The sequence below is a fragment of the Capra hircus genome, chromosome 17 (assembly GCF_001704415.2).
Source record: "Capra hircus breed San Clemente chromosome 17, ASM170441v1, whole genome shotgun sequence".
Lineage (NCBI taxonomy): Eukaryota > Metazoa > Chordata > Mammalia > Artiodactyla > Bovidae > Capra > Capra hircus.
In genome coordinates this window covers 9,515,653-9,534,589 of record NC_030824.1, presented here as the reverse complement: position 1 = coordinate 9,534,589, position 18,937 = coordinate 9,515,653, and the positions used below count along the sequence as shown (strand labels likewise).

The 18,937-nt window shown below is 41.7% G+C and overlaps 1 protein-coding gene and 1 non-coding gene across 3 annotated transcripts in view; one reads left to right on the top strand and one right to left on the bottom strand.

Moving 5' to 3' along the window:
* Positions 1 to 18,937, bottom strand: part of RPH3A (rabphilin 3A) — a 275,247-nt gene that overhangs the window by 154,498 nt on the left and 101,812 nt on the right. The gene's annotated exons all lie outside the window — the stretch shown is intronic.
* Positions 17,572 to 17,643, top strand: TRNAR-GCG. The gene has a single exon. It is a non-coding gene; the product is annotated as a tRNA-Arg (tRNA).

Here is an 18,937-nt window from a genome sequence, read left to right as displayed (position 1 = left end):
TTCTTCCAACATTGGCAAAGGGCCATGCCAGGGGTTTTCAGGGCTTGCAGATGGGAAAACTGAATCCCCATGTCACAAGTCGAGGTCTCCAAAAGCACACACCGAAATAGAGTTTGGAGTTCAAGATGTTTACTAGGGATCAAACTTGTCAAAGGAGGAGGGACGCAAGACTGGACAGAGAGAACTGTCAGCTTCAATGCTGGCCAGACAAAGCCTCGGCCAGCCCCCTGGGGAGTTCTGGGATAAAAACTATCTGTGGGAGTCACCCTGTATGGGGCTGAAATGGCCGGGTCTTTATGCCCCCACCTGGCTCAGACACTGAATGCTGACTTCCCAAGGAAAGACATGCCCTCAGGCAAGGTGGCTCTGCAGCTGAGGCGGACCCTGAAGGACTGACCATCGACTGGCCACATTCTCTGCAGCTGGACAGCAAATCCAATCATGTATCTTCGTGTCTGGTTCACCCTGAGTATCAGCTTCCTAGGGCTGCCATACTAAGGCACCAGGTGGGGGCCTTACAACAACAGGGATTTATTGTCTCACAGTCCTGGAGGCTAGACATCCAAGATCAAGGTGTCAGCAAGATCGGTTCCTTCTAAGGGCCAGAAGGGAGAATCTGTCCTGTGTCCTCCCCCTAACTTCTGGTGGTTTGCCAGCAATCTCTGGTGTTTCTCAGTTTCTGCTGTATCACTCCAGTCTGTCTTTGTGTTCACATGTGTGTGTGTGTGTGGATCTAAATTTTACCTTTCTATAAGGACATTAACCAAATTGAATAAGGGACCCATCCTACTCCAGTGTGACCTAATCTTAACTAATGACATCTTCAATGACCCTATTTCCAGATAAGGTCCCATTGTGAGGTATTAGGGGTTAGAACTTCAATATATGAGTATGGGAGGCAAGGGGAGACACAATCCAACCCATGATGCAAAGAAAGGCTAAAAAAACACGTCCACATTCACACAGGATGTGAGCAGCAGAACTGCAATTGAAAGCGAAGTCTTTCAACTTTTAAGAGACCACAGCCAACTGAATTCCAAGTTGTCAGAAACTGAGCAGTCCACTGGCCCCCACCGCCGAGGCTGTTAATGCAGCTAGTCAACACTTGGGATCGCAGTGTGCTCCTCTGCTCCACCCAAAGTGGGTGGGAATCCTTTTAAGGTTAAATCCTGGGGACAGTCTAATAGTTAACAACCACCTAGAAGGCACTGGGTCTTAAGCTTTTATGGGTCTCAGAACACTTTGGTTTCCTAATCAAAGTTATGACTACAAGAAAAAAAAATTTTTTTTGTGGCATATAGGATCTTAGTTCCCTGACTAGGGATTGAACCTGTGCTCCCTGCAGAGACAGGGCAGAATCTTAACCACTGGACTGCCACGGTAATCCTAGAAAAAATTCTTATATGGAACGTTGCAATCCCAAAATTTTGCACACAAGTTCAGGGCATTCATAACGCTCATCCATGATCATCAGTAGATATTACTCCTGCCATAAGGACAAATTGGAAAAAAAAAATAGAAGCTTAAAAAGGGAATTCAAGAAGTTATGAAAACATGAAGTTAAAAGTTGGGATCTGCCAATTTTGCCCCACAGATGTGGGGGCAGGGTCTTCCACAAGTCTGGTGACTCGGGAACAGATGGAAGCTGGTGCTAAATTTCCCTGCTCCCATGATTTGCCACTTCCAATTTTATATTACCAGTAGAGAAGGAAAATTCTGCTTTTGGAGAAGAAGGAAGATCTACACCCAGCACCCAACCTTCAAGAGGATCTTGCCTGCAGTTGAAAGTAAAGTCACATCAAGACTTCCCCCTTTGAAGATGAACTGAAAGGAAAAGGGGGGTACTTTAGTTTTCCTCTTCCATAGTAGGTCTGCTTTATGTATCTATGTGTTTTCATTTATTGAATTATTGGGCTAAGGTCTGGCTTTGTAACAAACTATTGTAGGGAAAGAAACCATCATCTCAGGAGAGAAGTTATCTTTCTGAAACCTTCTTTGGTTTGTAAACAACAGAAAACCCTACTCAGACTGGCTTAAGAAAAATAATATAATTTCGTTTTTTCATTTAATGTACTGGTATCATGTTCAGGTAAGGTTTGATCCAGGAACCAAAACCAGGTCATCAGGACTCTTATATTTCTTTCTAATCTTTAGAATCTGTCTTTGCTATTTGGCTTTATTCCTTGACTCCATGCATCGTTTCCAACATTATCAAGATTCCACTCCCTCTAGGTTCAAAGCCCATGGGAAAGAATCACCTATGGTTCTGTCACTGGTTGTAACTAACTGCAGTAGTCATTTGATGATGAAGCTGAAGCTCCAATACTTTGGCCATGTGATGCAAAGAGCCAACTCACTGGAAAAGACCCTGATGCTGGAAAAGATTGAGGGCAGGAGGAGAAGGGGATGACAGAGGATGAGATGGTTGGATACCATCTTTGACTCAACGGACATGAGTTTGAGCAAACTCTGGGAGATAGTGAAGGACAGGGAAGCCTGGTGTGCTGCAGCCCATGGGGTCAAAAAAAAAAACTGAACATGACTTGAGAGACTGAACAACATCAAGTAGTCATCTAAGAAAATGCCTTTATATTTTAGAAATATGATCTAAAATATGTAGGGGCAAAATGGCAAATATGTAAGCTTGCTTTAAGAAACTTCAGCAAAGATAGAGAATCAAGGGATAGGTGAAGCCAGTGTGGCCAAACTTGTATAATTGTTGAATCTGAATTACGGGCATTTGAGGATCCTCCATGCTACTATTTCTACTGTGGGTTGATCTACACATTTTCATAATAGAGATGTATTTCAAGAGTCATCACGTCTCAGTCGCTCTGATTTTATCGCATATCTCTTCCTAAACCAATTGCTGTGGCCAGAAGAACGCAAACCTCTAATTGGTCACACTGAAAGCGATTTCCCACCCTTGAGCTGTGGATGAAGCCAATGTCACCTGCAGCATCTCCGGGAGGAAACCAAGGGGTCATTACTAAAGGAAGGGCAGAAGGATGCACAATCCACTCAACTCAGCTCATGGAGATGTGAGTCTCCATCTCACACTGCCTCAGTCAACAATGGTCATGGCCATAAGAAAGCTGACGAGGCCTCTTTTTACCACTCAGCATCATAAAAGCTCCTTTTCTTTCTCCCATCTTCTCCATCACTTTCCTAAAAAGTGAAGCTGAATTTTCTTTTTTTTTCCTGAATGACAATTTATTTTTGGCCTACTCTGTATATCTACCTACAGAACAGTTAGGGCACTATCTCTGAAGAACTCCACATTCCTTTCCAAAGGAGGTGATTCCAGTGACCCATTTTCAAGTTTTCTGGGTGAGACACAAGAGAAAGGAGAAGAGCTTTCCAGAAAAATCCAAGTCTAATAGGCAAAAGTTCTCCCAATCAGCTTCTAATCCATTTCCAAGGCAAGGAGTCTTCCCACCTATAAATGAGAGAGTTGGGGAATGGACGATTTCTCTGGGCTCTTCCAGCCCTGACATTTTATAGCACTTTTATAGAGTCTGTTCAACAAATGATCACAGGTGCTGATAGATTTTATCTTGGAAGAGTTTGGAGAAAGGAAGTTTCACTATTTTAAAAAATCCATTTCAACTTTACTGAAAAAAGAGTTTTTTTTTCTTTTGTTAATGGAACTGGAAATGCATAAAAATTGGAGACATAAACTCTTGAATAAAAAGTATTAAAAGCTCCACTTCCCAGCTGCCTTATCGTCTTCATTTCACTGGGTCATGTGTAACTTGGGATTACAACATCTAAAACAGCCATATCGCAAATGCAATTACTGTGGCAAGAGTGGGTTCCATAAGTATGCATTACTGAGATTGGCAGCTCTTGCCCATGAGCTGGAAGATCTAAATAAGGTAGGCTACCACAAGAAAAAAATCATTATCTAATCTTATTATTCACTGCAAAAGCTCTCAAGGCACAGCAGTCTACTTTACCATTTTTTTAAAAGATATTATTTTGCTTACAATTGTTAGCCCAACAAGTTTAATATATTTAACTTGAACAAATACATTAATGTTTTCTAATATATTCCTGGAGTGTGGTATAGTCACAATCTGGCTTTCCATCTGTTTGCTTCCCTGAAATATTGCTATCCTAAGTGACTGCTGTTGTTTGTTTTCCTGCTGATCAATTGAAAGCTTAACACTCTTCCTGTTTCCAAGGGTCAGATCTGTTAAGATCATCCATTGTGACCCAAGCCAGGCATCGCTGGAGATTCACAGGCTCCTCCAGGCCACTGAAATCCCAGGAAGGGCAATGAAGTATTCATTTTCATGGTGGCAGATAACAAAAGTAGATGTCTAGTTCATATTCACACCCCTAGAGGAGTTTACTCTATCTTTTAGAGCTTCTGTTTCCAGCTACAATTTATTGAGCATTTGTCACATGCCAGAAACTTTGATAAGTGGCTTATGTGTATCATCTCATTTAATCCTTGAAACAACACTAAGTTGTGGAGATCTTATTATAATTTGTTTGTCAGATGGATGAGAAACCTACACTTAAAGAGCTTAAGTCATTTGCTCAAATCATAATCAGTCAGTGGTGGAACACAGATCAACTTTAATCCAAGTCTGTCTGCCTAATTCTGGAACACTGGCTCTACACACTGAGATAGATTAAACTCTTCACCATTTCCTGGATCCATGCCCTTTGCCATGCACTGCAAAGGTCCCCTCACAAAAGACAGAATGTATTTCCCTGCCCCTTGACTCTGGGCTTGTCCAAGTGAATTGACTTGGTCAACATGATTCATGCAGATGACAGAGTCACATACTTGGAACATGTCATACAGTTGGGCTTGCCCTCTAGAAATTCTACCATTACTAAGAAAAGACCATGCCTTGGCTGGCTTGCTGGGCCTGGGGGGAGGAGCTGTTCCAATCTACCTGCTAATTTGTGAGTAAAAACTAAATGTTTGTCATCTCCCACTGAGATTTTTGAGACTGTTTGTTATATACAGCAATAGCTAACCGATACAAAAACTATAGTTTACAGTCTTGGGTATTATAGAACTTTATCACAGCTGGGAGGAAAATTCTGTTCTTTTAATTCAGTGTTAGTCACTAACAGTTATGGAAAAAAGAAATTATATAGCCAACAACAAGTGGGAGATATCACCTACCTGCCACAATTGATATCCTCAGAGCTACTGGCCCCATGTCATTCATCATTATATTCAAATGAATGACTTGATTAAGTCATATGAAACCTATGAGTCTGAAGTTGAACTGTGTACTTTCTCCAAAAATCTTCAAATAGTCTATCAACAGAGGAATAAATAAAGATGTGGGGTGTGTGTGTGTGTGTGTGTGTGTGTGTGTATAAAATGGAATATTACTTATGAAAGTGAAAATCATTCAGTCATGTCCAACTCTTTGCCACCCCTTGGACTATACAGTCGATGGAATTCCCCAGGCCAGAATACTGGAGTGGGTAGCCTTTTCCTTCAGGGGATCTTCCCAACCCAGGGATTGAACCCAGGTATCCCACATTCCAGGTGGATTCTTTACCATCTGAGCCACAAGGGAAGCCCATATATATGTGTGTGGGTGTGTGTGTGTGGGTGTGTGTGTGTGCGTGGTTTAGTTGCTAAGGCAGGTCTGACTCTTGTAACTGGACTATAGCCTTCCAGGCTCCTCTGTTCATGGGATTTTCCAGGCAAGAATACTGGAGTGGGTTGCCATTTCCTTCTCCAGGGGATCTTCCCAACCCAGGAAGCAAACTCAGGTCTCCTGCACTGCAGGCAGATTCTTTACCAACTGAGCTACAAGGAAAGCCCTTATGGGAGGAAATACGTCTTATGGGCTTTCCTTGTAGCTCAGTTGGTAAATTATATATATATAATGGAATATTGCTCAGCTATTAAAAAAACAATGAAATAATGTCATTTGCAGCAACCTGGATGGACCTAGAGATTATTATACTGAGTGAAGTAGGTCAGATACAGAGAAAGACAAATATCATATGACATTGTTCATATGTAGAATCTAAAAATGGGGTACAAATGAACTTGTCTACAAAATGGAAATAGAGGTAGAGGTACAGATGTAGAAAATAAAGTTATGGTTATCAGGAGGTTAAGGGGGCAGGGATAAACTGGGAAACTGGGACTGACCTATACACAATACTATACATACAATAGATAAGTAACAAGGACCTACTGTATAGCACAAGGAGCTCCACTCGATCTGTAATGACCTATACGGGGAATGAACCTGAAGAAAGAGTTGATATGTGTTTGTTGTTATTGTTGCCGTTTAGTCAGTAAGTTGAGTCTGACTGTGTGTGTGCCCGTGAACTGTAGCCCACCAGGCTCCTCTGTCCATGGGATTTCCCAGGCAAGAATACTGGATTGGGTTGCCATTTCCTTCTCTAGGGGATCTTCCCAATCCAGGGATCAAATTCACATCTCCTGCATTGGCAAGAGGGTTCTTTACCACTGAGCCACCTGAGAAGCTGACACATGTTTACATATAAATAATTCACTTCGCTGTATAGCAGAAACCAGCACAACATTGTAAATCAACTATACTCCAAAAAAAGTTTAAAAAATTGCTATTTTCACTGTAAAAATAAATCAATACGTGGCAAATGTTCTTTAAAAAAAAAAAAAAAAGAAATCTCTAAACATACACACACACATCTCCCTACCATTCAGGAAGATGGTTGTCAATATTAAACTTCAATCTGTCTCTCTGCTATTGCAAAGAGATTCAAGAAACAACCTAAGTACCAAACAAGCCGTTCTGTTGTAGGGATAGTCATTCTGACATTTCTTTTCTTCAGAGTCTTTTGGTGCAATGAGGAGAAAGGGGAAAAGCAAGAGGTTCAAAGAGAAGCTGCTTCAGGGCAGAATGCAGGTGATACATGAGGGGGAAAATAATGAATAAAGAAAGGAAAATAAGGTAGTGATCAGATTCAGTAAAAAGGATGACCATACATTCCCAGTTCCACTGGCATGGGGAAAGTACCCAATTCAAGTCACACAGAGGTTGAGTCTGCTATTTCCTTGAAGTTCTGGGGCAGCATCTGACTTGGCTCCTATTACAAGCTGGACAATTCCTTAGTAAAACAATAAAAAGCTTAGATTGGCCAGCTGATCCCATCTTTCCTGTGATAACACCCTACACAATAGCCACTGTGTCCTATTGCTCTCTTGCCATCCCTGTACTGCATCACTCTATTGGACAATTTCTTTCTGCCCCATTATGGCCAGTAGATACAGCCCACTCCCCTCAGGAACACACAATGGCAATAATTCTCAGCTGAAGGAGGGAACATACATTCGCCTGTAGAAAGATCCAAATCCTGGGGGGGAGTGTGTGTGCATATGTAATGAACCACCTGCCAGTAGTCTTGACAGCCCGGACACCCTCCACTTTGTCCCACAGTTGGGAATTATTTCTATAGACTGTAGACGTATTTCCTCAGTAAGAAAAAAATGTTCTTTCTTAGAAAATGCAGAAGCATTTACCCTTTCAGAAAATATGAGAATGTTACTTATGCGTGGAGTCCTAGATATATTTGATTTTCTTTAATAACCTAAATTCGTATTTAAGTATATTTTTAACTTAATGTAACCTGAATTACGATTGTTTAGTTTGAAGAGGTCAACGTACACTGCTGGCTAATTGAAGGTAAATCTTTCTCAAGCTCTGTGCTAGAGTAAGTTTTCATGGCACTCCTTCCTTGGGAAAGTTAAGAGCTGCATTAGCCAAGCACAAGGAAAAAAAAAAATCCCCCCCTCCCCTGCCCAACCGCCCTGTTACCTGTGTGGATACCAGAAAAGGACAGGCTCAATTTGATAGTGAGAATCTAAGCTGGCACAAAATTAAACAGAATGAATTTTCCTGAAGGAGAAATTTATGTTCAAAAGCAGGACCAAAAGAATGAAATAATACCATTTGCAGTAACATGGTTGAACCTAGAGATTGTTTGTTACACTGAGTGAAAAAAGTCAGACAGAGAAGGACAAATATATGATATCGTTTTTATGTGGAATCTAAAAAAAATGGTACAAATGAACTTATTTACAAAACAGAAATAGAGTTACAGATGTAGAAAACAATCTTATAGTTACTGGGGGAAAGGAAGGGAGGAATACGTTGGGAGACCTGGACTGACATATATATGCACAGTACTGTACATAAAACAGATAACTAATAAAGACCTACTCTACAGCACAGGGGACTCTACTCAAAACTCTGCCATGACCTGTACGGGGAAAGAATCTGAAAGAGTGTGTGCGTGTGTGCTTAGTTGCTTCAGTCGTGCCCACTCTCTGCGACCCCGTGGACCATGGCCCGCCAGGCTCCTCTGTCCATGGGATTCTCCAGGCAAGGATACAGGAGTGGGGTGCCATTTCCTTCTCCCTAAAAAAGAGTGGATGTATGTGTATGTATAAACTGATTAACTTCACTGTACAGCAAAAAGTGACACAACATTGTAAATCAACTATATTTGAATAAAATTTTTTTCAAAAAATGAGACCAAAATATGTTTTAGTCTGATAGCAATACTATCTACCTATTAAGGTAACTTAAAGCAACAAGAACTCAGTGTTAAGAGCCAGCAAAAATACAGAGGGACTGGAACCTCTGCACATGGCTGGGGAAGATGCAAAATGCTACAGTCACCCTAGAGAACAGTTTGGCAAATTTCTTGTAAAGTTAAGCAAATATTTATCATTCAAACTAGTGATCCCACCTTTAGATAGCTACCCGAATGAAATGAATGTTTTTGTACATTTGTACCAAAATGCCATACAAAAATGCTTAAAAGAGTTTAATCACAATTTGTCAAAAACTGGGAGGCAACCAAAATGTCACTCAATTGGAGAATGGATCAAGAAATTGTGATACGTCCACACAATGGAGCACCACTGAACAGCAGAAAGGAATGATCTAGTGGCACCTGCGATAACGTGGATGAAGCGGAAATGCATTCTTACAATGAAAGGTGCCAGACTGGAAACATATATACATATTCCTTTATATACAGGATTTCTGTGGGAGATATATATGCTTTTGAATCTGGCACATTTCACTATATATACATAATTATTCCATTTATATGACTTTTGGGAAAAGGTATAAAGAGCAGGGATAAAAAGCAGATATATGGCTGTCAGGGGTTAAGAGTAGGGGGGAAATGTTTGACTACACAGAGTCAGGAGGAGGGAATTTGGGGACAGAGTGGTGGTTCTCTACTTTGAGATAGTGGTTGCATTACTGTATGTTTGTCAAAACTCACAGACTTGTGTACCACAAAGAGTGAATTTTAGGGCTTCCCTAGCGGCTCAGTGGTAAAGAATCCACCTGCCACTGCAGAAGACATAGGCTCCATCCCTGATCTGGGAAGATCCCACATGCTGTAGAGCAACTAAGCCCGTGCACCACTGCTGAGCCTACACTCTAGAGACAGGGAGTCGCAACTACTGAGCGTGTGTCTCACAACTGCTGAAGCCCCCACGCCCTAGAGCCTGAGCTCCACAACAAGAGAAGCCACCGCAGTGAGAAACCTGCATGCCACAGCTGAAGAGTAGCCCCCACTAACTGCAACTAGAGGAAGTCCTCGCAGGGACGAAGACCCAGCAGAGCCAAAAATAAATAAACAAAATTATTTTAAGAAGAGCGAATCTTACTGTGTATAAATTTAAAAACAAAAACAAAACAAATTGAAAGTAGCCTCTCAACTGATTACATTATCCACCAACCCAGACTATCTTAGAACACTTCTCTGAGCCTCATCTGAAAAACAGGGCGACTTCATAGGCTGTTATAAGGATTAAATGGGACCAAGAATGCAAAGTGCCCTGCACATAATAAATCTTCGATAATTGATTTTTTCATCATTCATTTAACAACCCTTATCCTGGGCAAGGCTCCAAGTATTATATTTACTTGCCTGTCTTGTACATTAAATTGTAGGCTTCTATCGGGCAGGGAACATACACAGTGTTTATCTGTACAAACCACAGTGCCTATTCCCAAGTTTCACACAGGGGAAACAGTAAATTTTTGTCAGATTGTAACGTTGTGGGCAGAGACTGCTAATTGCCCCTCAACATCCGTTCTCTATTTAATAATACTCATGAGTTTTAGCTGGAAAGTGACTGCTTAGCTAGACACTACATTTCCCAGACTCCATTGCAGCTAGGCGGGGGCATGTGACTTGATATGGCCAATGGGATGTCAGCAAAAGTAAGGCGTAGCCTTCCAATTTGTGGTGCTGGCTGGAGAGCCAAGACTAGAGGCATTGCTTTGATCCCAGAGACAAAGGGACATATGAAGATGGCAGAGGTATCCAACTTCCTATATCGAGAGACTGTTATGTGAGCAACAAATAAACTTATAGCCTCTGTTAAAGCCTAAAGCCTCTGTTAAAGCAGGCTGATGAGATTTTAACCCACACAACTGGATGCCGCTGTACAATACTGTTCCTTCATTCAGTCGTTAAAGCATTTTTTTTTTTTTTGGACCATCCCCTGCAGCATGGGAGATCTTCGTTCCCTGACCAAGGATCATAACCCATGCTCCCTGCAGTGGGATCACAGAGCCTTAACCACTGGCCCACCAGGGAAATCCCTTTAACTACCTTCTACATGTCTGTCACTGTTTTAAATACCAGGAATAAAATAAGGAGGAAGAGTCAGAATTCTACTCTCTGGGGGCTTACATTCAAGTGAGGAGGGGGCAGGAGAGAAGATAATGGACAAAAAAGCAAATAAATCAACAACAGTAATTAGTGCCTAGATGAAAATAAAAACAATGTAGTGTGATAGAGAGGAACTTGGGGATTAATCTATATGAAGTGGTCAGGGAAGGTTGCCCAAGGAAGTAAGACCTTTAAGTTGAGACCTTAATGATGAGAAGGAGCTAGTCATGTAAAGATCGGGAAAGGATGTTCCAGGTAAAAGGAACACAAAGTTCAAAGGCCCTAAGGAAGAGCAATTCAGATATGCTTTTGAAATTCAGAAGAAAGATCAGCGTGGTAAAACAAACAAACAAAAACCAAAAACATACTGAGAAGGGAGAGAGACAGCATTAAAATAATAAGTATTTATTAAAAAATACAAACACTAAGAATATGAGTAAGGAGGAAACAGTGTGAATTAGAGTTCTCAGAGAAGGCTTCCTGGAGGAGATGAAACTCAAGCTAGATAGAGAGGAAGGAAGGAGATTTGGATCAGCAGAAAAGGCAAGGAAAGTCATTTTAGAAAAAAGAAAAAGAAAAGTGAGCAAATTATAGAGGTAAAACGGACCTGCTTTACTCTAAATGGATATATGGATGACAGCTATGCAGCACGGATTCCTTTATTTGCCATTTCTTCACCCATGACAGACATTGCTAATCAACTACAACACTTTTCCTACAGTGCCTGAGCATGGTCGTAAATCTTCACCTATCACGCCATCAATTCCAATCAGTCAAGTAGTATTAATATGAGTAGTATACGAGGCAAAAACTCTGAGTCAGCACTGAATGAATTTAAAGGGTCCCTTTAAAGTTCAAGAAAGTTGGAAGCGGAAAGCCCCATAGTTGAAAATGACATTACAGATTTCTATAGTTTCTTGTCAACTGCTGAGGCAAGAGCCTCTTACTCAGCAATATGCAAATACAGCTCTCCCTTAAGTCCTGCACCACACAGAGACCTGGACCCCAAACAAAGACAAGGTTTTGCCATTCCTGTTCTTGTGCTGGCACTCCGATGGTGATGACTGTGCAAGCTGAATTTGTCTAATTCCAGTGAACTTCAGCTCTGCTTCCCAAATCCTTCCCCATAACAGGAGTGGCTTCTCACATCTCCCTATAAGCACCAGCTCCTCGCCTCATGGATTATGTTCTAAATAGTTTTCTTTGGCATTTCAGGCACTGCGTCAAGATGCACTGCAGTGCCTACATGATCCCATTCCAGGAGAAGAGGCCTTCCTGAATGACTGCTCTCAGGAGGCTGCGGTTCCACTGAGGTGGCTTGTGACCTGTCCTGCCATCTGGGCCCCTCGGGGTGGGCAGAATGGGACAGAATCATAATGTTGATGACATTTAATAGGGGCTAGAACCTGTGCCAAACACTTCACATAGGAACCTCCCTTGATCCTCTTATTAACCCTATCAGTTCAGTTCAGTCGCTCAGTCGTGTCCGACTCTTTGCGACCTCATGAATTGAGCACGCCAGGCCTCCCTGTCCATCACCAACTCCCGGAGTTCACTCAGACTCACGTCCATCGAGTCAGTGATGCCATCCAGCCATCTCATCCTCTGTCATCCCCTTCTCCTCCTGCCCCCAATCCCTCCCAGCATCAAAGTCTTTTCCAATGAGTTAACTTCGCATCAGGTGGCCAAAGTACTGGAGCTTCAGCTTCAGCATCATTCCTTCCAAAGAAATCCCAGGGCTGATCTCCTTCAGAATGGATTGGTTGGATCTCCTTGCAGTCCAAGGGACTCTCAAGAGCCTTCTCCAACACCACGGTTCAAAAGCATCAATTCTTCGGCGCTCAGCCTTCTTCACAGTCCAACTCTCACATCCATACATGACTACTGGAAAAACCACAGCCTTCACTAGACGGACCTTAGTCAGCAAAGTAACGTCTCTGCTTTTGAATATGCTATCTAGGTTGGTCATAACTTTTCTTCCAAGGAGTAAGCGTCTTTTAATTTCATGGCTGCAGTCACCATCTGCAGTGATCTTGGAGCCAAAAAAAATAAAGTCTGACACTGTTTCCACTGTTTCCCCATCTGTTTCCCATGACGTGATGGGACCAGATGCCACGATCTTAATTTTCTGAATGCTGAGCTTTAAGCCAACTTTTTCATTCTCCTCTTTCACTTTCATCAAGAGGCTTTTTAGTTCCTCTTCACTTTCTGCCATAAGGGTGGTATCATCTGCATATCTGAGGTTATTGATATTTCTCCCGGCAATCTTGATTCCAGCTTGTGTTTCTTCCAGTCCAGCGTTTCTCATGATGTACTCTGCATAGAAGTTAAATAAGCAGGGTGACAATACACAGCCCTGACATACTCCTTTTCCTATTTGGAACCAGTCTGTTGTTCCATGTCCAGTTCTAACCATTGCTTCCTTACCTGCATACAGATTTCTTACGAGGCAGGTCAGGTGGTCTGGTATTCCCATCTCTTGAAGAATTTTCCACAGTTTATTGTGATCCACACAGTCAAAGGCTTTGGCATAGTCAGTCAAGCAGAAATAGATGTTTTTCTAGAACTCTCTTGCTTTTTCGATGATCCAGCAGATGTTGGCAATTTGATCTCTGGTTCCTCTGCCTTTTCTAAAACCAGCTTGAACATCTGGAAGCTCACGGTTCACGTATTGCTGAAGCCTGGCTTGGAGAATTTTGAGCATTACTTTACTAGCATGTGAGATGAGTGCAATTGTGCAGTAGTTTGAGGATTCTTTGGCATCGCCTTTTTGGGATTGGAATGAAAACTGACCTTTTCCAGTCCTGTGGCCACTGCTGAGTTTTCCAAATTTGCTGGCATATTGAGTACAGCACTTTCACAGCATTATCTTTCAGGATTTGAAATAGCTCAACTGGAATTCCATCACCTCTACTAGCTTTGTTCGTAGTGATGCTTTCTAAGGCCCACTTGACTTCACATTCCAGGATGTCTGGCTCTAGATGAGTGATCACACCATTGTGAATATCTGGGTCGTGAAGATCTTTTTTGTACAGTTCTTCTGTGTATTCTTGCCACCTCTTCTTAATATCTTCTGCTTCTGTTAGGTCCATACCATTTCTGTCCTTTATCGAGCCCATCTTTGCATGAAATGTTCCCTTGGTATCTCTAATTTTCTTGAAGAGATCTCTAGGCTTTCCCATGTTCTTTTCCTCTATTTCTTTGCATTGATCGCTGAAGAAGGCTTTCTTATTAACCCCTTAAGACCCTCTTATTATCCCCATTTTGCAGATAAAGAAACTGAGGCACACAGAGAAGCTAAGCAACTTGCCCAAGGTCACTAATAAATGCCAGGAACTAAATCCAGATCTCAGCACTGAACTCAGCTTCCCTGCTTCACTAATTCAATTCCTCTCTTATTTCTCACCCACACCTCCTACTCCATCATATAATACAGTTTAATTCAAAGCAAAGGACAAAACTGATTTTAACTCAGAGCTACCTTCTGCCATCACTTGAGTTCTCTCAATTGGGGTGCCTCTTCCCTTTAATTTGTTCTTGCAACAAATATTGATTGGACACCTACCATATGCTAGGCACTGCCAGCTGGTGGGACTCTTTTCTGACTTTGTACTAGAGTATTCTTTTACTCTTGCAAAAGCATGATTCCCAAGATGGTAGCATACTTCTGTTGTTTAGTATTAAATTGTGCTTTTTGTCTTCAGCAAATCTCATGGAATCTTTCTCAATACAAATATTTTCAGAAAATACAGACTGAAACAAGCTTGGGATGAAGGCTGGGGAAAAGACTGTAAAAATGAAATGTGTTTCTTTTTCCATGCACTGTTGATTTTACTGCAAATGCTTTCAGCTACTTGATTTTTGAAAATAACATTAAGCTAGAGCTACGCAGATAGACATGAATGAATTTCAACCATGACTTGAGTGAGGAAAGCAAGTTACAAAAAGGACCCGTGTCCCTAGTTATCATTTAAATAAAGTAAGGTGTAAAGCAATACAATATGTTTTGCTTTGGATACAAACTTAAGAGATAAAAATGTAAACACATGTATGAGAATTATAGGGACCAAATTCAATATGTAGGTTACCTTTGGTGGGGAAAGGACATTGGGGAGGAGACTCCAGTTGTTTTGGTTAGTGTATCATTTCTTAAACTGGATAGTGAGTACATGGGTGTCCACTGCATTATTCTTTATACCTCTTTGAATGTCTGAATGTTTTATACACTTAAAATAACTTTAGACATCCAGATTAGTTTATCATGGTTTCTATGAGATTAAACTATAAGAAATCACCACCATTCAACTGTTTTTGACATACAAAGGGTACTTTCATATTTCAGCATAGAATACAGGTCTGCAATGTATCAATTCACCTAAAATAAACCTTTCTATCATAAAACTCAGTTAAGAATAATTAAGAATAAAAAATGGTGATCTGGGCTGATTTATGTGTGTGTGTTCTTGAAGTCCAATTAACTACAGTTTCCAGAGGACAGAACTAAAATTAATCTAAGAGCTAAGATGTGCAGAGAATGGGGAAAGAGATCTTACAGCAGAAAGTGGGAAAATGTAGCATTTGCCTCATCTATCAGTGTGGATTATCACTCCTCTTGTTTGTATTGGTCAATAGGACCCACCCAATGAAGTGCCTGGAATAACTGTCCTTTCTCAACAACCTGAAGTCCAGTGAGGCAAATTTTTGAGCACTAAAACCATGAGAAAGGTTTTATTAGATATATAAAACAAACCACTCATTTCTAAGGTATCGAGTATATTTTCATTATCTTATAACCAAAAAAAAAGAAAGAAAGAAAATCTATTTATGTCAAGTAATGGAACTCATTCCAAGACAGAGGAATAATGAGAACACTACTGCACTGTCATCATTTCACTCATTTCTTAATTCTTTTCAACAGAGAGTTGTCCCCAAAGAGATGTGCTCCTTTATTTTTCTCAAGGCTTAAAGATAAAAAAAAAAAGAACTTTTAAAAATAAAGAGTAAGAGGGAGGCTCAAGATTATAGCACTAGTGATCAAAGCAAACAAACTATACTTATATAGGGCAGTTGGGGCTTTAAAACTGGAGTCTACACTAGAAACATCCTGGGGAGCTTATAAGAAATGCAAATTCCTGCCCCTGCCCAGGTTCTGATTCAACTGGGTCCAGCCACTGAACCCAAGAATTGCACATTTTAAACAAACATCTAGGGCAATTCAGATGCAGGACATTTGCAACAGGAAATAAACATGGTGGGAGGATCTGGCCACCCTAAAACTGGTCTGAATTCTGCCAAACACTGTTCTTGATCAAAGAAAGGGAAATGCTGCTCCCTGTTTGGGGTTCATTCTGAACTAAAGAAAGCATTCTAAGCTAACTGACTCTAGCTGCCGGCCTACAGAATTGTTCATTCACTTAATTTTTCCAACAAATATTTATTATGCTAGGTGCCTGTGTCACAGTAAGAGATTCATGCTCTTCATAAAAGGAAGGAGGTAGAGAAGGAGGGAGGAAGGTAGGTAACAGGATGCATTAAAAAATAAAAATACAGAACCGCCTTGGTGGTGCAGTGGATAAGAACCTGCCTGCCAAAGCAGAGGGCAATGGGTTCAATCCCAGGTCCAGGAAGATCCCGCCTGCCGTGGAGCAGCTAAGCCTGTGTGTCACCACTACTGAACCTCGAGCCGCAACTCCTGAGCCTGAGTGCTGTGACTGCTGAAGCCCATGCGCCTAGAGCCTGTGCTCTACAAGGAGAGGAGCCACGCAACACGCAGCCGGGGCACTGCAATGAAGAGCAGCCCCTGCTCTCCGCAGCTAGAGAAAGCCCGTGCAGCAGCAACCAAGACCCAGTGCAGTCAAAACAAATCAGATTTTAAAAGCAGAAAAATACACATCAGCGAAAAGAAAAGGAAAGGAAGAATTTTTAAGAATTTTAAAAAATAGTAATAATCAGGCAGCTTACTGTGGAGACATAGCACATAATTTATCAAGACTACTTCACATATCTTGCTGCTGAATGTACTTAAGTCCTCTTTATTTTCTCTTCTGGACAACAAGCTCTAGGCAAAACCATCTCTTTTGTTATCTACCACCAGAGACCATGCACACTAGGGAATTCTTGCTTCTAGCTTTGGGGGCCTTAAGGGTATGTCTCAGCATCACAAACATGACTGGGCCTGAAAGGGAAAAGCAGAGGCCAGGGCTGGTGTCTTGGAGTGTGTCATGACTGCCTGGGGACCTCACAGGGCACAGAAGCAGAATCCTCATTCCTCTTCTCCTATGAATGTAGAACCACCCCTTTCTGTCCTCTTTGCTTTCTCAGTCAATCTTCCATCCCTGAATGACCCACCATCCCTGTTTGTCCAAGAATGACAGGGATCCTGGGACTTGAAACTTGAAGAGCTAAAACCAAGGGAGTCCCAGGAAAACCAAAATAGGTTAGCCACCCTGCCTGTTCCTTTCCCCCAAAGCATCAACTAAAGAACAAGAAAGAAAACCAACCAGGAGCACAGGGCCTGGGACGTAGTAGGTGCTCGATCAATGTTTGTGGAACAAATAAACGGTACACATCCTGGGACCCAACACAGAGTAAAGCTACCAACTTTTACTATTACTATTAGAACTAATAATGATTAAGCATATGGGACTTCCCTAGCAGTCCAGTGGTTAGGACTTTGCCTTCCAATGCAGGGGGTGCAAGTTTCAATTCCTGGTCAGGGAGTTAAGATCCCACATGTCTCATGGCCAAAAAATCAGAATGTAAACAACAGAAGCAGTATTGTAACAAGTTCAATAAAGACTTTAAAATGGTCCACATTAAAAAAAAAAAAAAACTTACTAAGAATTAATGAAAAACAATGATTAAGCACCTACTTAATCATGCAAAGCTTCCCTGGTGGCTCAGAGGATAAAGCGTCTGCCTGCGATGCGGGAGGCCCAGGTTCAATCCCTGGGTGGGGAAGATCCCCTGGAGAAGGAAATGGCAACCCACTCCAGTATTCTTGCCTGGAAAATCCCGTGGAGAGGGGAGCCTGGCAGGCTACAGTCCACAGAGTCGCAAAGAGTTGGACACAACTGAGCGACTTCACTTTCTTTCTTTCTAAGTACCTACACAACACACTTCTTAAACACCCCATGTAGCAGACATCTTGCAGGGTCCATTTTTAAAAATAAAAATAAAATCTCTGATGTCACCTTTGCCATACATACCCATCCAGGTGGGCTGCAGTTTAAAGAGTTAAGGGTTTGGTTATTTTGTTGTTTGGTTTGGCTTTTTTGAAGGTGGTTGCCATAAAATTAAAGGGAATTGTTTCACAGAAACTTCATGTAACTACTCTTTATTTTAATTCTCTGTATCAGGTATTCCTTCAAAGCATGTAAAGGATAGCGAAAATCAACACTGTAGTAGAGTTTTTGTTTGTTTTCATATCTGTATGATTCTTCATAGGATCCAGGTCTGGGAGGGAAAGAAAATAAGAAACAAAGGGAAACAAGCTTATTTCTGAGACTTCCTCACTATTCCTGGCACATCTCACTTTCAGGTAGCTCTGTTTTCACAATCGTGGCCCCTGTGCTGCTTGATAACTCCTTGACGTTAAAGATTAGATACTTGGAACTCACGCAAAGCTGCCCCTAGGCCCCAGAGCTTGCTTACCACTACCAGGGCTCTCCTTCCCTCCACCTCCCCACGACCCATGGGGCCCAACACAACACTGAGCACGCCGTGCGTGCCGCAAACAGCTACTGATGGGACAGACCCCTCTCACCCCCGCTTTGGCATCTCACCAACGACCGGTCTGCCATCTTTGACTTCAATTCCGGTACTGGCCCCTTTTCTTTTCTCAACAGCCTTACAGATTCAGTCATCCACCTGGACAACCTGATGAGGTTATATGACCCATTTCTCCTTGTAGCCCTGGAAGAACTGCACTATTAACACCTTTACTGCTCCCTGAGAGAAAAAAGTAAATGACATTAAGATGAGCTATACTGCTTGGGTATATAAAATTTCTCTCTGCTATGTGAGGATCCCCAAAGACTCAGTCACATTCTGAAACTGCAAATACCCAATCATGTAACCAAGATGAATATGATACTTGCTACAATTTATTAAATGCCTGGCACAGAGCTAAGCAATACACATATATTCTCATTTATCCTGACAACCACTCTGTTAGTGGTTAAAACCACAAGCTTTGATGTCAGATCTTGGTTTAAACTCCAGTTCTGTGGCCTTATTGGGTGGCGCTGGACAA